At 40.6% G+C, this 23,771-nt stretch overlaps 1 protein-coding gene across 6 annotated transcripts in view; it reads right to left on the reverse strand.

Moving 5' to 3' along the window:
- The window catches only part of SGK3 (serum/glucocorticoid regulated kinase family member 3), a 107,473-nt gene that overhangs the window by 51,841 nt on the left and 31,861 nt on the right, over positions 1-23,771 (reverse strand). For 2 of the 6 annotated variants that reach the window (XM_033126127.1, XM_033126131.1), the window contains exon 1: positions 11,600-11,726. The exons of 2 other annotated variants lie outside the window; for them this stretch is intronic. The gene's annotated coding sequence lies outside the window, so the exon portion shown is untranslated. Of the gene's footprint in view, positions 1-10,511; positions 10,656-11,529; positions 11,551-11,599; positions 11,727-23,771 lie in introns of those variants that run through there. 2 more of the 6 variants (XM_033126129.1, XM_033126128.1) reach the window with 2 other exon arrangements.

The raw sequence follows: 23,771 nt of genomic DNA on the forward strand, positions 1-23,771 counted from the left end.
TGAAGGCTATGTTTGCACTGTCGTAATATAATCTGGAGGAACCTTGATCATCCCAATATCCCACAGACCACCACCCTGGTCCATCACGTTAACTGGACCTGGTGAACACAAAGTAGTGAGCACCCAGGACGCCTTTGTAAGACACACACACACACATACGCAAGCCAGAGAACGGGGGATAAAACCTGCAGAAGCTCAGGCACCCACGACATTGACAGTTTCATCAGTCCAGAGGCCTGAGGCAGGATATCCCGTCTAAAGTGACTGAATCTGGGCCGGCCCGGTGGCTCAGGCAGTTGGAGCTCCGTGCTCCTAATGCCGAAGGCTGCTGGTTCGATTCCCACATGGGCCAGTGGGCTCTTAACCACAAGGTTGCCAGTTCAATTCTTCGACTCCCGCAAGGGATGGTGGGCAGCGCCCCCTGCAACTAACAAAGGCAACTGGACCTGGAGCTGAACTATGCCCTCCACAACTACAACTGAAAGGACAACAGCTTGACTTGGAAAAAAATCTCCCAATAAAGTCCTGTTCCTCTTCCCCAATTAAAAAAAAAAATCTTAAAATGAAAGAACCAGATACACCTTGCACGCCCACCGAGAAAGAGATAAAACAATTGGTGAGCTTCGCATCTAAGTAGGCTGCTTTTATCTGTTTACTGGGTAACCCATAAGGCTGTAAGTTTCCATGGGGCCTGATCCAAGAGAAGATTGTACAACAATGAAAGCTGCCCTACCTCTTGGGCCTATGCCTCAGCATACCCAATGGTACTAGAAATGACATGGCAGAAGGGACGGGGTAAGGAGCTTCTGATATACACTAGGAGAAGAGTAAGAGTTGTACTGCCAACAGCTACTGCCAGCACGGGTCCTGGCTTGCTACCACGCCTGGGTAGAGATCAGACAGACACCTGTTCCTGGGAAACCAAGAGACTGTGTAACAAGAACAGCCGTCATAAGCACAGTATTATGTGATGTTCTGAATCGTAAAACTGGACTGTACAGAAGCATTCCACTTGGGGCGGTAAAAGCAAGACTGGGCCTGCGCAGGTCTGGAAGGAAACTAAAGGGACAGGCGGCTCCCCGGTGACTTGCTCCCTTTTCCTTATGAGCTCTCTCTCACCCCACACTCATGGGGGGAGAGCCCGCAACCAGTTAGCAGAGCGGGGAAAAGGCATACCTGTTTATGGATGGACGTGACAGTGTGCTAGCACTGACCGGAAGTGAGAGAAGACAGCCCTATTTAGCGATGGTCCTGAAAGACTCGTGAAGGGAAATCGTCCCAACGCGCAGACTTCTGAGCCGAGCGCACGGTGGCTCGTGTGCGCATCGGGAGATTTACTGGGGCATGTGGGACACTGTGGCAACCCACAAAAAGAGGGGGCTACAAAGGACTTGGGTCCTGTGGGAATGAAGGTTTGGGTCACCCCACCAGTGAACTCCGACCAGCTGAGGGGCTGGCAGAGGTGAAGGGAACATAAAAGAGGGACCCGGACAAAAAGGCATGATTACCAACTGGAGCCAAAAGACTAGCTCAAATCAAAAGACTAGGGCTCAAACCATGTAAACTTGTCCAAGGACTTGAGGTGGAGAATGGTGGCATTTCACCCTCGCAAGAGTGGTAGTCACCGCAGATGGATCACCTGACAGGAGCTTTGGCCTTAGAGGAACAGGTGCAGACATTACAGCAGTTTTGTTTTGAGTTTTTTTCTGTTACTTTGTATGAAGAACAAGGGTGGTGGTTTCAGGTGGGAGTATGAATACACTGGATGCAGCGACTGAGAAGACAGGTGTTTCCCGAGTTAGGAACGTGAGTTTTATGCTCCCAGTATGAGTGAATACTAGGGGACAGAAAGGGGAGGCCTGCGCTGGGTATTCTCGATCTCCCCTTTTGGCTCCATCTCCACCCTGCTCTGTGCCCCAGGACGCTGACGTCTGCAGTCTGCACCCCACGGGCTCCCTGGCCCTCCTGCTGCTGGTTGATTTCATCAAGAGAGGCACTGACAGGGTCTGGGGTGGGAAGAGAGGGATGAGGATACGAATTTCCTCACCCTGCTCCCTCCTGGGCAGCCAGTTTGGTAGCTGCTGTGTTCCTCTAAGGCCAAAGCTCCCGTCGGGTGATCCATCTGCCGTGACTACCACTCCTTCGGGGATGAAATGCCACCATTCACCTACCATCTCAAGTCCTTGGACAAGTTCAAAATATTTGAGCCCTAGTTTCCAGAAAATGGGGCTAGCAACACCTATTTTACATAGTTGTTCTAAGGATTCAAGAAATGTGTATAGTAGTGAATAACCTTTATCTAATACCAGCAATTTGTTTCAAGTTGGTTTATATTCCTTCATTCAACAAACAGTACGCATTTATCATGCACTAAGCAATGGAAAGACAAAGAGAAAAGTCCTACCAGCAGGGAACTTATATCATGGGGAGAATGATAAGCAACATAAAAATTTCAATAGTTGGGGAAGTATGATGTGAGATGCATTCATGTACGAATGTATGACAGACGGTCATACATTCCCAGACTAGCTACAAAGAAAGTCAGGCAGGCATGGAAGCAGAAGTTGGAAGAGATTACACTTGTTTGCCTCAATTTCCTTTGCAAAAAGGAGCTAGAGTCTTATGTTAGAAATGAAGATGTTGCTGTGAAGAAAAACACAGAGAGAGAAAACCACCTGCCGAAGCCAGGATCCAGCTGACGACAGAGCTAGGATTCAAATCCAAATTGGACTGACTCCCAAATCTATATGGACTTGTTTGGTACACCATACTGTCTCTCCCTAAGTAAGGTTTTCCTTTCCTTTCAGCTAAATCAAACCGGCAACCTACCCATATTTAATACGTAGTGGCGAAGCTTATTATTACAAGCCAGACTGTGCTTTAAGTGTGTGAATCTGGTTGCTCCTCACAACAGCCCTCCTGAGACAAAACCAAGGAGAAACTGAAGCATAAAAAGATGAAGTCACCTGCCCCAGCTGATGGAGTCAGGATTTGGACCCAGGTGGTCTGACTTCGGGACCTTTACCCACAGTATCTCACTGCGTCTACCAGATACACAAGCTCTAAAGAGTCCTCTGGGAAGCACAGAAGAAGGTTCATAAAATGATTTTTAAGCGGTTACGAGCGAAATTATGAAAAAGAAACCCTGCTATTCCTGTAAATCTAATGTATGTGTATTCTATCAAACTGAAGCCATTTAAATTCTTCAAAATCATCTGCTGGCCAGGCAACCAAATAAAACAGAATGAGAAGAGGGCTCCTGTAAGAACCCCACCAACTAAGAAAGAAGAGAACAAAAAGCTATGTCGTTCACAGAGGAATAGAAGTTGGAACTTTTGCGGAGGTACGCAGGATCGGCTTTCTACGAGACACACAGGAGGAGTCTGCCTTCCCTGTGCTGGGGAATCAGAAGATAATCTCAGCCTGGCTCCCAGGGGCAGCTGGCGTGCCTGGGAGGAAGTCACACGGCTCTGAAGAGACTAAGTTCAGATATTCACCCAGAATGGAAGCACTAACCTTCAATCCAGCTGGCGAATCAACTGTGATAAACCCAGCAAGACAAAACAAAGTTGGTCAGATGAGAGCAGACCCTTCCGAGGCCAGCCAGATCTTAGGGGGGGGCGTGACCAGCAACAATCATTATTGCACATATGGTTCTCATGGGGGGACATGTGGCAATGTCTGGAGACATTTTTGGCTGTCACAGCTTGAGGGCTGGCTAATGGCTACATGTCACGGAGGACACTAAACATCCCACAATGCACAGGACAGCCCCTACAGCAAAGAATTATCTGGCTCAAAATGTCAATAGTGTCGAGGTTGAGAAACGAATGCCAGGCATTATTCTAAGAGCTGGCACCTCACACGTGACTTCACCCTCACAGCAACCCAGGAAGTAAGTATCATCATCCCGATTTTACAGGTGAAGAACCTAGGTAATGAGAAGGACGTCCACGTAATCACACAGGTCTGGGTGGCAGCTCGGTGACACACACACAGCTCTGACCTCAGAGCCCAGCTGGCACAGTGTCCCACGATTTCTTATGGCACTGCTCGTGCATCCCCTTCTTCTAAATCAGACTTTGGAGATACCGAGTTGAAGAGAACAGAGCACCAAGTATCCATTGACCGTCGGGTTACAGAAAGAAGGCCATGCACCCGAAAAGCAGCTTTCCAATTCTGTCAGCAGGAGGGGTAGGTTTGTGCAGCACTCAGTCAGGAAGGGCCCATCTTCCTCTTCCTGAAACATCACACGTCAACATCTAACCAGGGGTCTGGTACAAAGCGAGCTCTGAGTATTGATCCCATCGCAAGGACAACCGAGGGCCAAATTCTGGCATAAAGAAGACACAAGAAAGAATGCTATCCAGGATATGGTCTATTAAAAAGGAGGGGGAGTTAGTCTTTTTTTAAAAAGCTTTCATAGATTTAAATTTTTTTACTTAGAGCTATAAAAAGTAGAATATAGGCAAAGCTCCATAATAGAAAACTGTCAAATTTATGCTATGTTAAAATTTTGTTAGTACATACTGCTTAAAATAGATGGATATTAGCTAAGGCTTTTTTAAAAAGCATTTTTTGCTTCATCATCGTGCTCATCCTTTTGTTCATTGTATGCAATTACTGCCCTGGATCTTGTCCATCTTTCTTTCAGACAGCCAAAATAGTTGTGTAAGGTCAAAAGCTTCTTCAGCTTTTAACCCTAAAACATAAGCAGAGAGGTTCTGAAATCCATTTCCTTCACCCATCATGAAGACTGTTTGGTATTGAGGACGGGACCCTACCCAAATCCCAAGGTAGATAAATTCGTAAGTATCAGTCTGCACTCTTAACTACTATGGCAAACAGAGGTGGTCAGTGATTCACCCCAGACATAAAGGAAAATTAAGAAGAAGCCTGTTCCAGAAGGAAGGAAAGCGGCCTGGAAGAGCTACAAGTTTTCTTCAGCAGGTGGACGTGCTGGGTGTTTGGGAACAAGAGTCCCAGTCAAGGGAGAGACAAAAGAAAATCTGTGCACAGACCCTGGGCATGGCAAGGGGACTGGTATGGCAACAGGTTTGGAAACGGGACTGACACGGAGAATAAGAAAAGGAATTGGGGGTGGGGATGGGACAGGGATTATTCCTGAGAAGAGAACAGGCCAGGTGGGTAGGTTTCATTTTAAACTACATTAAAAGTGCCTTCCCAGTTCTTACCCAAATTAACTGGTTACTCTATTAGAAGACTATTATTAGTGTATAATCTGAGTCTGTTTATTTCCGCCTCTCAGAATACTAGCTCCAAATACGTTCAAAATGTTTCAACAGAAACAAAGGACATCTTTGTCACATCTATAAATTAAATTCATTGCAGAAAAGACTAAAAACCTAACAGGATCCGCCAATGGGAGACACATAGTAACCTCCTCCCCACACGCATCACATGATGAATCAGGAACAACTTTTCCTGTTTTTCTTCCGTACTAATACATCCTTCCTCTAATTCCCACCCCACTCCCGTTTGATTCTGTAATCACAAAGCAACCCTAATTTTTCCTAGATGTATCCATCTCTTATTTGAGATACCTTTTATTTATCCTGACTCTTAATAAAGAAGTGATGTAGGAATTCAGAATAAAACACGTGCAAAATATACAATGTACACAATACACAATACACAATATACATAATACAGAAGAATAGTCTGCACTCAACAATTAATTCCACAGGAGTGTCCAAAAACCTCAACAAAGTGTGTCGGTTCCCTGAACCAACATGAGTTTGTAGGTTCCCTAAAACTGGCTCCATTTTATTACAGATGAGTGAATGCTGACAGTCTTTTGTTTTCCAATACTAGAATCAAAGCTGACAGGATACAAGGAAGGCCCTCGGCTTATTCCAACTGATAACCTGTTCCTGAACTGACAGGATAGGGATGAAAACTATAGCAGCAATGCCCGTGTCTGTCCTCGGCCTTCCAAGGGCACCATCTTGGGTTCCCAGTCACCAGAACGCCCGCCCTTGCCCTCGTCCTGGCTTCCCAGGCTTGTCCATTGGGAGGCACCCTCCCAGGGTATCTCCCAGGCAGATGTGGACACAGAACACGCTCACGGATGATTCCTGGAGGACTGACCACTGGCAGAATGACGGGCTGGACGGGTGATTCTATAATATAAGGCAAGAGACAAGCAAAGGGGGGGATCCGCACAGAACTAGCAGTGGTGAAATACTGCAAGCCCTAGGGAGCTAAGGGAAATCTGGTTCTGACTGAGGAGGCTGGGAGAATTCAGATGAAGGAGGCACCAAAACCAAACCACAGACAACAATCACTAGCACATCAGAATCTCCTGGGAGAACCTCCAACCTGGTATCTCTTCCAATCCATTCTTCCCACAGCAGAGAGAGATTTTTCAAATCACTGTAAATCGGATCATTTCACTCCTTTGCTGAAACCCTTCCCATGGCTTCCCACCGTCCTCAGAATAAAATCCAAGCTGAACTGTTGCTAAGACTACGTGAACCCACGTGACCTAACCTTGCCCTCCCTCTCCAGTTGCTTCCCACCAGGGCCTCTCGCCCCTCTAGTCACCAGACTCCTCAGAACAGACCCCTCCTGGTTCTCACACACACTGAGCCCTGCTTGTACCTGTGTCCTCTCTGCTTCGAATGCTTTCCCTTCAGCTCTTCACAGTATAGCCCTCGTTCAAATGTCACTTCCTCCAACAAGCCTTCATAACCACCCTAAAGTGCTCTGTCCCCAAATTAATCTATTGTCATCGTTCTGCTTTTCTTTTCCATTTCAGCACTGATTGTCATCTAGGATTGCATGTTGCTGGTTTACTGAGAACCTCCCTGACTGGAGTGGGACTCAGTCATGGCCATGCACTTAGTAGGTCTCAATACACAACTGCTTGTTCAATTCATTCAACAAACAGGTGCAGAGAGACCCTTGGAAATTCCAATTTGCTGAAGTGTGCAACGGAGATCTTCAAAGCAAACTCTGGTCCATCATTCCTCCATCAATCTCCTGAAGCATCAATTTCTCCCTCTTATTACACATATTAGTGTATTACAATATTTTAATGAAATCCTCCCTAAAAGTTTAACTTAAGATACTTGCACAGTGCTTACCATGTGCTAGGGATATGTAATTAGTTTGTGCCCCAACTTTTATTATTTGCATGAACAATCTTACGTGATAACACTCTTAACTAAAGGCTTTTTAAAAACAAGGGGAGCTCAGGGTAAACACAGATGCTTATACAGTGTGATAAAGGAAACTGTACTCCAAAGCACGTATTAGCTTTCAAAAGATTCCTCCTGACAGTAAAACTTTACTGGTTAGCACATGAGAAGAAATTTCCCAAAGGAAAAACAGTATAACCAATTACATATTTAAATTATAGTACAGGGGTGGCTGGGTAGCTCAGGTGGTTAGAGCGTGGTGCTCTTAACAAGGTTGCCGGTTCGATCCCCACAGGGGCCACTGTGAGCTGTACCCTGCACAACTAGATTGAAACAACTACTTGACTTGGAGCTGATGGGTCCTGGAAAAACACACTTAAAAATAAATAAAAGTCAAGAAAAATTATAGTACAATTTAAATATAAATTGTAGTATACTAGCTTCAAATCCTGACCTTACATTGTGTTATTAGTAAAGATAATATACAGAATTTTACCTGAAAGTTCTACCATTTCAAAAATCAGGAGTTTTATATATATATATATATATATATTTTTTTCCTATCAATAGAAACTGCAGCTTCATCCCAGGAATGGTAAAATAAATTCAGAACTATACCCGTAAGTACTCAAAATCAAGTACAAAGAAAATAAGTCAGGCCAATGCGTGCCTTCAGATGGGAAAACCCCCCCTGAGATTTGGGAAGCAATAGGAAAACATAAGTTAAATTGCAGAAATGTCTACAAAAGTTCTGGAAACAAGTTTTAATGTATTAATATTAGGGAAAAAATCGTAAGTAAAACAAAAACATTCACTCAAGTAAAATATGTCCAAGGATATGTTTGTTATGAAAACTGAAGCAAAACATATCAAATCAAATGCTGATATCAAACTTAATAAAACTAGAAGCTTCACCAAAGGACATATTCAAGTATTTCGTATCTACCTCCTTTCTCTGAAGGACTAAAAGCTTCTGGCATATGTTTTCTTCATATATCCAGGAAAAGTAAATGAAGAAAGAAGTATGAACATTTCACTGTTTTAAACAATGAGGGGAACAAAGGTAAACTACTTTCTGCAGCCCAGAAAGAAGAGAACGTTCAGTCCTATCCAGCTCAGAAAACAAAGCAGGGAGACAGGATTATTTGCACCGAGAGATGCGAAAACAAAATAATGCTTAGGAATAACACCCCACAAGAAAAATCCAAAGCTGCAGAGGTTGCTCCATGAAATCTGTCGTCTTCATGGTTTCCTGAGCGAGTTTATTCTGCGTAGTTTTTAACTTCTGTCTGTCCATCTAGACGGGGGTTGGTCTGTTATTCTCCCCATACCTACTCCCTTCTGTGACTCCAGACCCCAGTATCTTCATTTGTATCTTTTTATTTAGTACTGAATTTCCCCCTGCCTTCTTCCTTAACTGTCCATATTGTAGAAATGACTATAGAAATATAATATTTAACCATCTGTCCTATTCAGTAGAACTTTTGTATTTAAAACTAGGTAAGTGAGAGTGTGCCTAACTTTTCCTTAAAATAGTAACTGGAACTTCTGTGCAGGTTTCTTGTCCTCCAGGAGCTTATATGTAGCAAAAAGACAAATGCCCAAAGAATTACAGTTCAAAGTAGACTGTGATAAATTCTCTAAGAAAGTTATGAGAAGTGACTAGAATTCAGGGGAACCACTTCCAGCTGAACTTATTTAGGTATTTGGGATGGTGACGGAAGACATGTGAGGGCAGTTTTTAAAGGCTGGGCACACAAAACAGAAAGGGCAGCACAGCCCTCGATACAAACAGGTTACAGCCATTAGTCCGGTTTGTCTGAATTCCTGCCCACCTTGTGGGAGAACAAAATCCACTCATTAATAAAAACAGAAAGAGAAAAGTGGATTTGAGATCATGTTGTACAGAATACTGAATGCCAGGCTTCTCACTCTGGATTTCATTTTGCAGACGAGGATGTAAAAGCATTTGAAAAGAGAACTTGAAGGGCTGTAGGTGTAGAGAATAGAATGAGATGGAGGAGGGCTTGAAGAAACAGGGGCTTGTCATCAACAGGAATGGCAGGTTTGCACAAAAAAACCAAAAGGAGAAGTAAGTCAGCAGCTATTTCATGGGGAGGGCAAGGCAGAAGGAGGAATTAACACTGCCTCCTGGGTAACCAGGAAAAGTAACTAGAAATGGGGGGAGAAGAGAGCTGGCCAAAATGACAGCGAATTGGCTTAAGTAATCACTAGCCCTAACTGGAAATGTCTGCATCAGATCCATGCATTTGACACCTTCTGGTGGCAGGCACTGTTTCCAGGCACTTAGGATATAGCTGTGAACACAACTGGCAAGCACCCCTGCCCTCATGGGACTTACCCTCTAGTGGCAGACAATAGATAATAAACAACTAAATTGATACATAAACATGTATTATACGAAGAGTGGGGTGGCATGCAATTTTAAATAGGAGAGTCTGACTGAGATAGTTAACATCTGAACAAATACCTAGTGGTGAGGGAGTGAACAACACAGGAGCCCGAGAAGAGTCAGCAACTAACAAAACAATTTGTTAGTATCTCCAAATAATTTCATTCCATGATGCTTTGGAAGTTGGCAGCAATTGCAACACATCTCTTCCGTGACCCAGTCCTGTTTCCTTGGGCTAGTGTTCAGTGTTCCACTTCCTGACTGTAGCCTACCCAATCGAGAAAACTTCACCAATAACAGTGATAACTGCCTACTAGGTTAATTTGCTTATCCTGGCTGTTTATATTCCCTGCATGGGACAAAAGGACTGCATACTAAAACAACAAAACCCAGCATTATTAGAACATGTTTATACAAAGTTAAGAAGACAATCATCTTGTTCTCAAAGCAATCACTGGGGTAGTAACTTTGAGACTTGGTGATTTAAATCAAAGATGCTCAAGAATGATTATGAATCATGCAATTAAACTACCAAGCCGGATGTTGCTGAGAGAAAAAAAAACAACATTTACAGCACCATAAAACTGTCAAAAATAAAATTAGTACTATTATCAAAACCAGAAGTAACATCATCCTTTGATTCTATAATTTGTTGTCAGCAGAGCTGAAGTCTAGTCTAAGCTCTGCCATTTACTGGTCCTAGGTCTTTGGGCCGCATCCTTATCTGTAAAAGGCAGCTGGTCTGATTTTTCATATTCCTTTCAATGCTGAGATTCTATGTGGCAAGTTATGGTTTCTACGATGCTTATTTATGGACTTGGGTACTTTGGTTTACCTAATTTTGCAGTAACAGTACAAATAAGCACCCTCCAAAATAGTACAACTTGTTTTAAGTTCTGTGTAAAGTAATATGAACTTCTTTTAAACCAACCTACCACAGCTTGGTGTTTAAAATGAGGCTCCACTCACTCTAAACGTGTTGCTTTTTTTTCATCCCTTTTTTAGAGGAAACCCGCAAGACTCTGAGATTTCTGTATCACTGGATTTGATTTGGAACCACGTGGAGGATCACATCTTTCCTAAGAGACAAAAGTCATGAGGGTTTTTTTGGTGGGACTCAGTCTTTGAAAACTGTTTCAAATGACTCCCCAAAAATTTCTAGCAACATTTCTGAGGAAACTGCTGGTGACAACTTTGAAGATGAATGCCCAATAAAGAAAATAGCCAAAATTACTGTTCTATGTGCCAGGCACTAAGTACTAACTCATTTAATCTTCGTAACAGTCCTATACGGGCGGTGGGGGGGACTACCATTACCCCCATTTAAAGAACGCAGAAACATTTTGTACAGCCCCTGGCAGTGCCCTTCTAATTGCTAGATGGGATGCTGCCCAATTCATGAATCTTTTAATAAAGCCGATTAGGTATTTTTTAAAAACGCTGAAACAAAGCCATAGAGAGTAAGCAAACTGCCCAAGTTTTCACAATTGAGAAGCAGATTCAAACTCTGGCAGTCCAGCTTCCAAGCCTGCGCGCCCAATCTCCACGATGCACTGCCTATGTAAACCTTGGCGTCCCTGTTTAAATAGCACCATTACTAGTCTTCTCCTTCCTGCACAATGAATAACACTAAGTCAAAATAAAGCCGCGCCGCAAGTTCACTATCGAGTTTTCTCCTACAGTCAGTCCTGAACCACAAACTAGAAATTTATTTTAAAGAATATAAAATCTCTACCGTACCTGAGGTCTCTCCACATTTGTGGAGAGGGTGTGTGAAGCAACGCAAATGTTTTCTGTTCGGCAGCTAATGCCGTGAACAAGTGCGCAAAGCTAGAGCCCGACCCAGTGTCTCCCTCCCACCGGGGGTTCACGCCAGGAGCCGCCTGCCCGCCCGGGACCAGTGCTCCTACTCGGCGCGGAAGTGGCACTGGTGCTGGTTCACCCAAACCACACCTGCATCGGGCGTTCCCGCAGGGTTCCTCCAACCAGCCCGCGCGCCGCCAGGACCTCTCCCCACGCTTACCTGCGGGAACCCGCGCCCGGCGCGTGGCTAGCGGGAAGTGCCGCCCCAGCTGCGCCACACTCCACCCGGCTCCGCGCCCCGCCTCTTGCCCCCAGCGGCGCCCGCCGTGCTCCCTGCCCGGGACTCCGGGCCCCGCCCACAACCGGCAGGCCCAGCCCCCACCAATCAACAGCGCCGTCTCGGCCGCCGGCCCCGCCCAAACGAGGGGTGGGGCTTTTGCTCACTCAGCTCCGCCCCCGGCACGCTAGGGGGCCGTGGATCCTAGAGGATCTGCTGGCAGCGTGCCTCACTGAAAGCTGTAAATAAGGTGGGGTGGGCCTGGGGGAGTTTGACCTCGAGGGAAGACGGGCAGGACGGGGGCCCAGGGAACCGGAAAAGAGAGAGCCAGGGGGTAAGATGAGGAAAGAGGTTTTGTGAGGGAAAGAGAAGGCACTCTCCCCAGGTTCCAGCTAAAGGTGTAGGACTAGGTGAGACATCTTAAAACAACAGAGTTCATTTATTCAGGGCATTGGCTAAGCTCATTCTTCTGGGGAAGGATACGAGTCACAGTCGAATTCAGGGTTCCACGCATGAAAAGTCATAGGGAATGGGATTAAGGAGGGCAAAAAAAGGGAAGCAATATCTTTACTGATCTCTACCACAAATCCTCGTTCTTCATTTAAAAATTGTGGGAAGGACTCCCACTGAGAATCATCACTCGAGGCTTAAATTAATGTTAATCATTCCCTTACCCCTCAACAGCTCAGGCACTTTCAAGAGAGCAGACCCATTACGCCTAGGCAGAGTTTGGCATTCATCCCCATAGTGTACTACTACAAGGTTTGTGACTGCATGTACGAATAAAAGGAAAAAGTCAGACCATTGGAAAGGAATTATTTTAACTACTAATGTATTTGATTTGAGAAGGTGAAAAACAATTTGAGGAATCAAGTCAATAACTAACTGAATTGTGGTGGGGAAACACAAGGGTCACTTTGCCAACAAGTAGGGCTGATACACGTTTTAACCTTTGCTACAAAAATTTCAGAAAATAGTGCCAAGATGCCAGCCTAGCTGTCTGACCTTAAGGGAAGTCGCCATATCTGAAGCCCTCAATATCCTTATCTGTCGAATGAAGAGATTAGGCCAGGTGACCTCATGAGCTCTAAATGCCCTTCCTCACTCCATGTCATCCTGCCAGACTCAACAATTAAAGGAGGAGGACTACAGGGAAAGCACTGTCCAGTTAGGAACCATACAGAAAAACGGGGAATTTTTAGAAAAAGCATGAGGGATTTGAAATCACTTCATTCAAGCTCTCCTTTCTGCCTTTTCTCTTTGTAAGAATAACAACAACACTCGTCCTAGCTCAAAACCTTTGGCTCCTCTTCCCTCTCGATCCTCACATTTAGGCACCAGGTCCTTGGCTTTCTCCGTTACAGAATCTCTTCAATGACCATTCTCATTTTCCCTGCCATCTCTGTATAAAGTACAAATTCAAAACACTCAAGATCTTGGATCTGACCCTCACCTATTTTTTCCACCTAATCTCAAAATTACTCTCTGTGTACATATCTGTTAGACAGACTGTGTCCTCACTGTACAGTATCCACAACATACAGCAAACATTCCCGCCACTGAACATTTACACCTACTGCTTCCCAGCTCAGAATGAGTCTTCTCAGTCTTAGCTACCTGTCTAGACAACAATAGCTAAACTCAGGGATCTCTCTGTACAATAAAATGCTATAATACTTAGGATCTATACCACTCAACTGGGAACTTAACAGGTGACCTTGTTTTGTTTTCTCTGTTATTTATAATATTTATCTCCAAAACTAAACAATAAGCTACTTACTGGGTATCTCAGGCCCCAGCCAACCAAGGAAGAAAAAGCTACTTTCAGTATCTCAAAAAGCCTAACAGAAATTATATATTCATCTATAATTAGGCTACCTATAACAGCAAGATTCTCTGCTTTTGTCTGAAATTATATGACACTGAAGTAACACCAGTTACTTCATACTAACCAAAGCTTTGATGGACACTTACATGTGACTGATTCAAAAAAGGGGAAAACAAATTAGTATTAAATAAGACTTTTTTGAAGACTAAATCTTTGACATTCATGGAACTGCATAAAAATAAAAAGTAGCCTACCTATTCTTTGTCACCCATTGCCTGAACAAGTGATGTACCCATAGTAAGTATTTTAAAATATATTCATCAGTCTATGATTATTTTCAGTTTTCCTTAACTCTCTTTCACTATAATTAAAATACTGGTCTTTTCTTTTTCATGCAAATAAGATTGTAAAAGTTTCCCCTTCTAATTTCAAATAAATTCTCAATAAGATAAACAAGAATCACACAGCACTTCTTGGAGTTCAACAAGAAAGGTTTTTAGTGTTCCAGAAATAAACCCTGAACCACAGTAAATTGCCTATGTTAGGGGGCCCTACATACTATTAAAGTCTTTAGAGAGTAAATTTTCCTTAACTGCAACTTTACCCAGATGACACAAGTAGAAGCAGAACCAAGTTTGCAGAATGACTACCAAGTAAAAGTGAAAACTGATTTGCAATCTATCAATGGCCCCTTGTGTTTTGAAAATGTCACTGACATGTTTAAGGGAGCTCTGAAGTCTGGCCCAAACAATCTATAAATCACTACTCACAGCAAACCTTTATAATATTCTGGAGATTTAAGAAGTATTAAATAGGCAGACTAAACAAGTCACACTTCATTTTACAAAGTGGTTGTACCAGAGGCTATTGGTTGTAGACTCTTGGAAATTTCTCTTCCTTTCCTCAAAATGTGAAGTGACTATTGTGTGTGTATGTGTGTATGTGTGTGTGGTGACTTTTAAGAGTAGAGCCGTGGGGGTCAGGAGGAACTTCTGAATCCACCCAAGATGGAGTAACAAGGACCATATTTACCTTTCCACCTAGAACAATGACAATAGCAAAAAAGAGCCAGACAAAATATATAAAACAACAGTTTTCAAGATCCTGGATATCAGGCAATGGAGGAAAGTGACCCCTCAGAGATGGGAAAATGAACAAGGTATACCCCAGCTAATTAACTTCAGAGAACTTATAGACCATCACACAGGAAGGGGGAATTGCAGAACAGCACAGCAGAGTCCCTGAGTTGAGGAGATGGAGCTGAGTCTCGGAGGACAAGATGCCTAGAGTTCACAAGACAGGGAGACAAGATAACAACACAGAGAATCCCAGAAATCTGCAGAGGGTCCTCCTCAAGAATTCAATAGTGCTGATCAATGCATGAATGTGAGGAAACTACCCAAGGTCAAGGAAAGAACAAACCATCTGAAAGTATTAGAAGGAACAGTATTAGGCACTCACAGAGGCCGGGAATAGTGGCTGTTCACACCAGGCCAACTAGAAAACTTCCCCATTCAATGAGGTAGATTATGTAAAAGGATCTTGCCTTAGTACTGGAGAGTAATTAGCCCTAAACTAAATGCTACTTAGATGCTGCCAAAAAAATACAAGTAAGTTCCAAGAAAATCAAACTATTTTAAAGTAACTTAACTGCATCTCAATTTAAAAATCAAGCATATTTATAGGAATGCAAGAATATTCAGCACCCAAGATAAAATTTACATATCTGCCACTCAATCAAATATTACAAGGCATACAAAGAAGCACAAAATATGACCCTTCATGAGGAGAAAAATCAATTACTGAATCTAACCTACAACTAACATAGATGTAGAATTAGCAGACAAGGACATTAAAACAGTTATTCTAATGGTAATATACTAAAAAATTAAGTAGAGACAAGGAAGGTATAAAAATTTTCTAAATCCATCTTCTACAGATGGAAACAATCTCTAAACTAAAAAATACACTGGATGGGATTAACAGAAGAGTAGACATAGCAGAAGAAAAGATTAGTGAACTCGAAAACACACAATAGAAACTTTCAAAATGAACTACATAGAGAAAAAGAAATTAAGAAGAAAAGAGAATCAATGAGCTATAGGACACCTCCAAGCAGCCTAATGTACTTGTAATTGAGTCTCTGAAGGTGTGGGTAAAGGTAGGATTGGGGAAGGAGATCAGAAAAGGCATTTGAAGAAATATGACTGGTCTTTTTTAAAATTTGATGAAAATTAGAAACCCACAGATCTGATAAGCTCAATGAACCCAACCACTAGAAGCAAGAACAAAACTCTACCAAGACATTTCATAATGAAACTACTAAAAAACAGTGATAAAGCAAACAGTAATAGCAGCCACAGGAAAAATGATATTCTGTATATGGAGGAACAAAGGCAAAGATGACAGCAGATTTCTTGTCAGAAATAGTGCAAGAAAAAGACAGAGGAACAATATCTTTGAAGTACTGAACAAAAAAACTGTAAAGCCAGAATTCTATACCCCGCAAAAATATCTTTCAAAACCGAAGGCAATACAAAGATTTTTTTCAGATTACAAAAGCTGAAAGAATTCATAACGAGCAGACTCGCACTACAAGAAATATTAAGGGAAGTCCATCAGATAGAAGGAAAATTATTCCAGATTTCTACAAATATAGATGTACACTAGGAATAAAGAACACTGGAAATAGTAGCAACAGAGATAAATATATGCTGTTGATTTTTTATCATTTCAATCTCTTTAAAAGACGGCAACTGTTTGAACAAAAATAGTAATAATTTATTGTGGGTTTTATGTATAAGTAAAATGTATCACAACAAAAGCATAAAGACTGGGATGAAAGATACAGACATATACTATTAGGTGTATTCTATAATTAATTGTAAACATACTATAAGTGATGAGGTATAATTCAATTGAAGATAGACCGTTTCAGATAGAAGATTAAATTAAAGATGTATTCTTAAACCCTAAAACAACCATTAACATAAGGGGGAAAAGGAGTTATAACTAATAAGCCAACAAAGGAGAAAAAATGGAATGATAAAACTCAGTCCAAAATAAGACAGAAAAAGGGGGGAAGGACATAATGAACAGATAAGACAAACAGAAAACAAATAGCAAGATGACAGACATAAACTTATATCAATGATAACATTAAAGGTAATGGTCAAAATACTCCAATTACAACTTGTCATGATGGATAAATAAAATTCCCAACTATATGTTGCCTACAAAAAAAACCTACACTTCAAATATGAAGACTCAAATAGGTTAAAAGGATGAAGAACGATATATCACGTTAACACTAGTCAAAAGAAAGCTGGAGTAGCCATATTAATATCATACAAAGTAGATTTCAGAGTAAATAATATTACCAGGGAAAGAGAAGTTCATTTCATAATTATGAAGAGGCCAATTCAGCTCGAGGACATAAAATACACTTATATACCTTATAACAGAGCTTCAAAATGCAGGAGCAAAAACTGAAACAACTTCAAGGAAAAATAGACACATTCACAGATATAGTCAGAGGTTTCAAAAACCCTCTCATAATAATAGAACAATTAAAGGGAAAATCAGTAAGGATATTGTCTTAATTCAGGCTGCTACCAAAATACCACAGACTGGGTAGCTTATAAACAATAGACATTTAATTCTCACAGTTCTGCTGGTGACTGGAAATCTGAAATCAGGGTGCCAGCATGGCTGAGTGAGGGCCCTCTTGCTGGTTCATACCCAGCATCTCCTCTCTGTGTCCTCACATGGTGGAGGGACTAGGGATCTCTGTGGTATCTCTTTTGTAAGAGTACGAATCCCATTCATGAGGGCCTTACCCTCATAGCATTTCACCTCCCAAAGGCCCCACTTACTAATACCATCATCACCTTTGGAGGTTAGGATTTCAACATATGAATTTGGGGGTGTGGGTACACAAACATTCAGACTATAGCAGATATAGAAGACCTAAACAACACTAGTAACCATCTAAATTTAACTGACATTTACAGATCACTCCAAGACAGAAGAATATACATTGTTTTCAAGTGCACACTATTTACCAAGATACACCATCTACTGGGCCATGAAACAAGTTTCAATACATTTATAAGGATTCCAGTCACACAAACTATGTTTCCTAACTACAGTGAAATTAAATTAGAAATCAATAACAAAAAGACATCTGGAAAATCTCCAAATATGTGGAATCAAAATATACAACTCTAATTATTCCATGAGTTAAAGAAGAAATCAAAAGGAAAATTAGAAAATATTTTGCACAAATGAAAATGAAAACACAACATATCAAAATTTATGAATGACACTAAAATGAACGGTGCTTAGGAGGTATACCCATTTTAAAAAAGAAGAAAGGTCTCAAATCAAGGACACCAGCTTCCATCTTACAAAACATAAAAAAGAAAAGCAAACTGAACCAAAATAATCCAAAGAAAGGAAGAAATAAAGATGAGAGCACAAATAAATGAAAGAGAAAAGAGAAAAATCAATGAAACCAAAAGTTGATTTTTTTCAAAAAAAAAAAAATCAATAAAATTGACAAACCAAACTGATTACCTGAAAAAGAAAGAAGACACAAATTACCAATATCAGGAATGAAAGATGTGACATTACTTCAAATCCTACAGATATTAAAAGTATAATAAGGGAATATATGAACAATTATATACCAATAAATTCAACAACATACATGAAACGTACAAATTCCTTGAAAGACACAAACTACCAAATTTCACTCAAGAAAAAAACAGGTAAATCAAACAGCCCCATATTTATTAAAGAAAATGAGTTTTTACTTAAAAACTTTCTCCCAAAGAAAATTACAGTACCACACAATGTCACTGGTAAATTCTACCAAACATTTAAGGAGGAAATGATACCAAATCTATACAAATTTTGCAGAAAATTAGAGGAAGAAATACTTCCCAACTCATTCCACGAGGCCAGCATTACCCTAACAATCAAAACAAGGATATTACAAGAGAAGAGACTCCAAACGAATATCCCTCATTAGGATAGATGGCAAAAATTCTAAACAGAGGGCCGGCCCGGTGGCTCAGGCGGTTAGAGCTCCATGCTCCTAACTCCGAAGGCTGCCGGTTTGATTCCCACATGCCCCAGTGGGCTCTCAACCACAAGGTTGCCGGTTCGATTCCTCAACTCCCTCAAGGGATGGTGGGCTCCGAACCCCTGCAACTAAGATTGAACACGGCACCTTGAGCTGAGCTGCCGCTGAGCTCCCGGATGGCTCAGTTGGTTGGAATGCATCCTCTCAACCACAAGGTTGCCGGTTCAACTCCGGCAAGGGATGGTGGGCTGTGCCCCCTGCAACTAGCAACGGCAACTGGACCTGGAGCTGAGCTGCGCCCGACACAACTAAGACTGAAAGGACAACAACTTGAAGCTGAACGGCACCCTCCACAACTAAGATTGAAAGAACAACTTGACTTGGAAAACAGGCCTGGAAGTACACACTGTTCCCCAATAAAGTCCTGTTCCCCTTCCCCAATAAAATCTTTAAAAAAAAAAATTCTAAACAGAATTTTAATAAGTTGCATTCAAAAATACATAAAAAGGATACATCATGACCAAGTGTGGTTTATCCAAGGAATGCAAGGTTTAACATTTAAAAATTAATTAATATAATTCACATATCAACAAACTAAAGCAGACAAACCCTATGCTATCTCAATAGACACATAAATAGCACTTGATGAAATCCAATTTCCATACTTGACAAAAATTGTCAGCAAACTGGAAATGGAAGGGAATTTCCTCAACCTGATAAAGCGCATCTACAAAAATTCTACAGCTAATTTCATATTTAATTTTGAAAGACTGAAAGCTTTCTCCCTAAGATTAGAACAAGAAAACGATGTCTCTTTATTTCTAGTCAACATTGTACTAGGGGTTCCAGCCAGGGAAACCAGGCAAGAAAAAGAAGTAAAAGAAACCAGAGTAGAAAGGAAGAAGTAAAACTTCCTTTACTTGAATTTTATCTGATTAGGATGGCAGTAGGATCTGATTAGGATGGCAGTAGGATGGCAGATTAGGATCTGATTAGGATGGCAGTAGGATGGCAATAATCAAAAAAGTAGAAACCAAGTGTGAGGATGTAGAGAAATTGGAGCCCTTGTACATTATTGGTAGGAATGTTAAATGGGGCAGCTGCTGTAGAAAAGTTTGGCCGTTCCTCAAAAAATTAAACATAAAATTACCATATGACCCAGCAATTCCACATAGAGACATACACCGAAAAGAACTGAAAGCAGGTACCAAAACAAATACTTATACATAAATGTTAATAGCAGCACTGCTCACAATGGCCCAAAAGAAGGAAACAACCAAATGTCCATCAACAGATAAATGGTTAAACAAACTGTGATTTATATAATCGAATGTGTATTATTCAACCACAAAAAGGAATGAAGTACTGATACTTGCTCAATGTGAGTCAACCTCAAAAACATTACGCTAAGTGAAAGAAGTCAGACATGAGAGGTCACATCCTGAATGAATCCACTTATATGAAATATTCAAAATAGAAACAGAAAGCAGATTGGTAGTTGCCAGGATCTGGGGGGGGATGAGGGAATGGGGAATAAGTACATAATGGATATGGGGTTTAATTGGGGGGGTGACGAAAATTTTTGAAACTAGATAAATTTAATGGTTGCACAACATGGTAAATGTACTAAGTGCCACTAAATTGTTCACTTTAAATTTTGTTATGTAGATTTTGTTATGGTTAATTTCGTCATGTGAATTTCACCTTAATTTTAAAAAATAACCTTAACAACATCCCAGTGATGACTGATAAGACTTAATCAGCGTAGCCTCCTAGATCCTCCATAGTCTGAACACCATATAACCCTACTTCCCTTTCATGCACCCCGTGCTCCAAGCAAAATGAAGCCTTTTCTTTATATGCAACACAGAGCCTTCTTTCTCTATAGATGTAAGTCCTGCTCCTCTTTCAAAGCATTATTCAAATACATGCTCTTTCAAATTGTTATCATTCTTTTAGTGGGGAATACTCTTTTCTACATGCTTTTATGAACATTGCACCTCTTGCTTTCCACCTAGAACTATTTATTTATATGTCTTCTATTAGCCAATAATTGTCAGCAAGATCCATATGTGACTCATCTTATTATTCCCAGGATCCTTAGAATACCCTTATACAGATCAGACACCTAAATATTTATTGAAGTAAAAAGATTAATCTAAAATGAATTTCTGTATATGAATCCTCTTGGCTTTATTATAAAATTGGAGATGTTGTTTTTCTGGGAATATATTTGATTCTAGCATATCTAAACCCTTTGAAAACCACATGTAGGTAATATTACCATTTCCTGATGAAATAGTAATAAAAATATTCTGAACACTAATATAAAATGACTAGAACTATTTATATCCTTGACAATAATTGCTTATGTTCTTATCAGTACAAGTCATAACAATAATAATAGCTAACAGTTAATATAACACTTCTGTGTCACACTCGCCAAGCACTATATATATATATATGTATTTATATATTGATCCTCACAATAAGCCTATGAGCTATGTACAATTATCATCTCCATATTACAGGTGAAGAAATATGGCTCAATGTCACTGAGCTAGTAACTGGTGGGGTTGAGATTAGATTAGAAACCAGGCACTTTCGGGTTCCAGAGTCCATCCTCTTAACCAGGATGGACTTATATTATGTCACCTCTCTATAACAACAGTTTAATTTTGCATATTAAAATGGCTTTGAAAGGTCAATGAGTTGCCAAGAAAACATTTTCTAATATTCTAGAGCAGGTTAATGTGAAACTTTCACTGTTTTCTCAGACTTAGTGCCTGGAATTTTGAGACAGCTAATAACTTTTAGAAATAAACTTGATTTCATTATACTGAAGAAATGATATTGACTAAGAAATAAAGTTGAAGCAGGAACGCAACATAATGCACAACTAAAGATATAATAATAAGGAAATTACATTAAAGGAACACAATAAAAGTTTAAGTACAGCAATGGGACTGTACACTTACTGAAATATAAAGGGACCTGAAAATTTTATGAAGAAAGACTTCTGATGATATAATTTTTTTTTCAGTTGGGGAATATTGGGGAACAGTATGTTTCTCCAGGGCCCATCAGCTCCAAGTCATCGTCCTTCAATCTAGTTGTGGAGGGCGCAGCTCAGCTCCAAGTCCAGTAGCTGTTTTCAATCTTAGTTGCAGGGGGCGCAGCCTCATGTGGGAATTGAACCGGCAACCTTGTTGTTGAGAGCTTGTGCTCTAACCAACTGAGCCATCCGGCCGCCCCTGATGATATAATTTTTTAAATGTGAGTTTCTGTATCTCAAATTCCAGTATAATTCTCATGTAAAACTATTTATGTATCTTTTGCTTAAATGCATGTTGGTTTATATAAATATTAATGTAATAGTGAAGGAAACTAACTCTATAAAAGACATTAGTGACCTATGATATAATGATATTCAAGCCTCACATAGCAGTAGACCAGAGAAAATAAAATTGAGTAAACAACAATTAGAGGTTGTTCATCTTAGAGAGGAAATAAAATCTTTGAATTTGACATCCAATTGAATCCTTTTTTCAACTCTCAAAAGTCAGTTCTTTTCTATTAATCTTGTAGGTAGAAAATCATCTTATCAACAATGTGTCGAATAATTTTATTTGACACTGGAATTTAGAATAGGCCTTTAGGTTTAAATTTGTCTAAAATGATTTATATGATATGGACAGTAACTTTTAATCCATGATTAACTACTCATATTTCCTTTAAAATGCTGCCTAATTCAGATTCCATTAATGGAGAAAGAGATTACAAGGACATTTTTATGTATTTTTTTTTAATGTATTCCCTTCCTCGGGCATTTCAATTTTATTTTATTTTATTTTATTCATTTATTTTCTCCCTCCTTTCACTCCCCCCGCCCCCCCAAGCCATAGTTTCTCAGTCTAGTTGTGTAGGACACAGCTCCCTGGCCCATGCTGGTATTCTGAGCCTTGTGCTCCGCCCGACTGAGGCCGTTGGTCACCAGTCATTGGTCAGCTGCTCACAGCAGCTGCTGGCAACTCTCACCAGCTGCTGGCCACTCACACTGGCCACTGGCTGCTCATGGCAGCACACAGTAGCCCACAGCAGCACACAGCAGCCTGCGGCAGCTCATGCCAACCTCCAGCGGCTCACGGCAGCCAAGAGCAGGGAGAACTGATGTTCACAATCTTAGCTGTAGAGGGCACAGCTCACTGGCCCATGTGGGAATCCAACGGGCAACCTCGGCATTAGAAGCACAAGTGCTCCAACCACCTGAGCCACCATTAATACATAATACATAATACATTAATACATAATGCCCTTATGTATTATTTTATGTGCTTAGGAGGGAAGTAATTTTCTACCATATTTTCATAATTCAATAGACGATGTCATAAGTAGGTGAAGTTTTTTTTTTTGTTATTTGTCCAGTTTGGGTCCCAGAGGTCAGCCCTAATAGCTTCATTCACATGAACTTACTTTCTAAGATTTTATTGTATGTTCACCTTTTACCTAATTAAAACACTCTCAGGCTCTCTCCTTCGTATTTTTTCTCCAGTCATACCAAATTTGTAGCACAATAACGTATCTTTTAACAATAGAACAACAGAAACAGAAAAATTATGATGCAACATCCAAAGTCATTTACAGAGAATGAGGGAAAAATGGAAGAGAAAGATGACTGTTCCTAATTCTAAATCCTTGATCTGATATCATGATTTATAAAATACTAATTCTTGATTTAGCTAATGTCTCCATCAATTGAAGACTAACCTTTTACTTGGCAAAGAGTGTAATAAAAATTCAATTTAATTCAGCAAATATTGATTATCTGATATGTACACTGCTCCCTACTAGGCTCTATGAACAGCACATGAAGTGTATACAAATTTTAAAAACATTTTAATCCTATCATGTATTGTTTATAGAAGAAATTAAGGTTATTACACATAGAAATTATAGTCTGACCAATAGAGTAGCTAAAAATAGTGACTACTCCAGTGAGGTAAGGAGGGTAATACTAAGTGAGTTCAATTCTCATATATTGCAATTGTATGTGCAAAGATAATGTACAAAGTTGACAAAAATAAGAAGTAAAGGTATAAGTTTAGAGATATTATTTAGAGATATGGAGGAAAATATAATAGGAACTAAAAGCAGAAATGATTAAAAATACAAGTAACTCCTTCTCAAACTTCAACTAA

This window comes from Rhinolophus ferrumequinum, chromosome 14, assembly GCF_004115265.2.
Source record: "Rhinolophus ferrumequinum isolate MPI-CBG mRhiFer1 chromosome 14, mRhiFer1_v1.p, whole genome shotgun sequence".
Taxonomy (NCBI): domain Eukaryota; kingdom Metazoa; phylum Chordata; class Mammalia; order Chiroptera; family Rhinolophidae; genus Rhinolophus; species Rhinolophus ferrumequinum.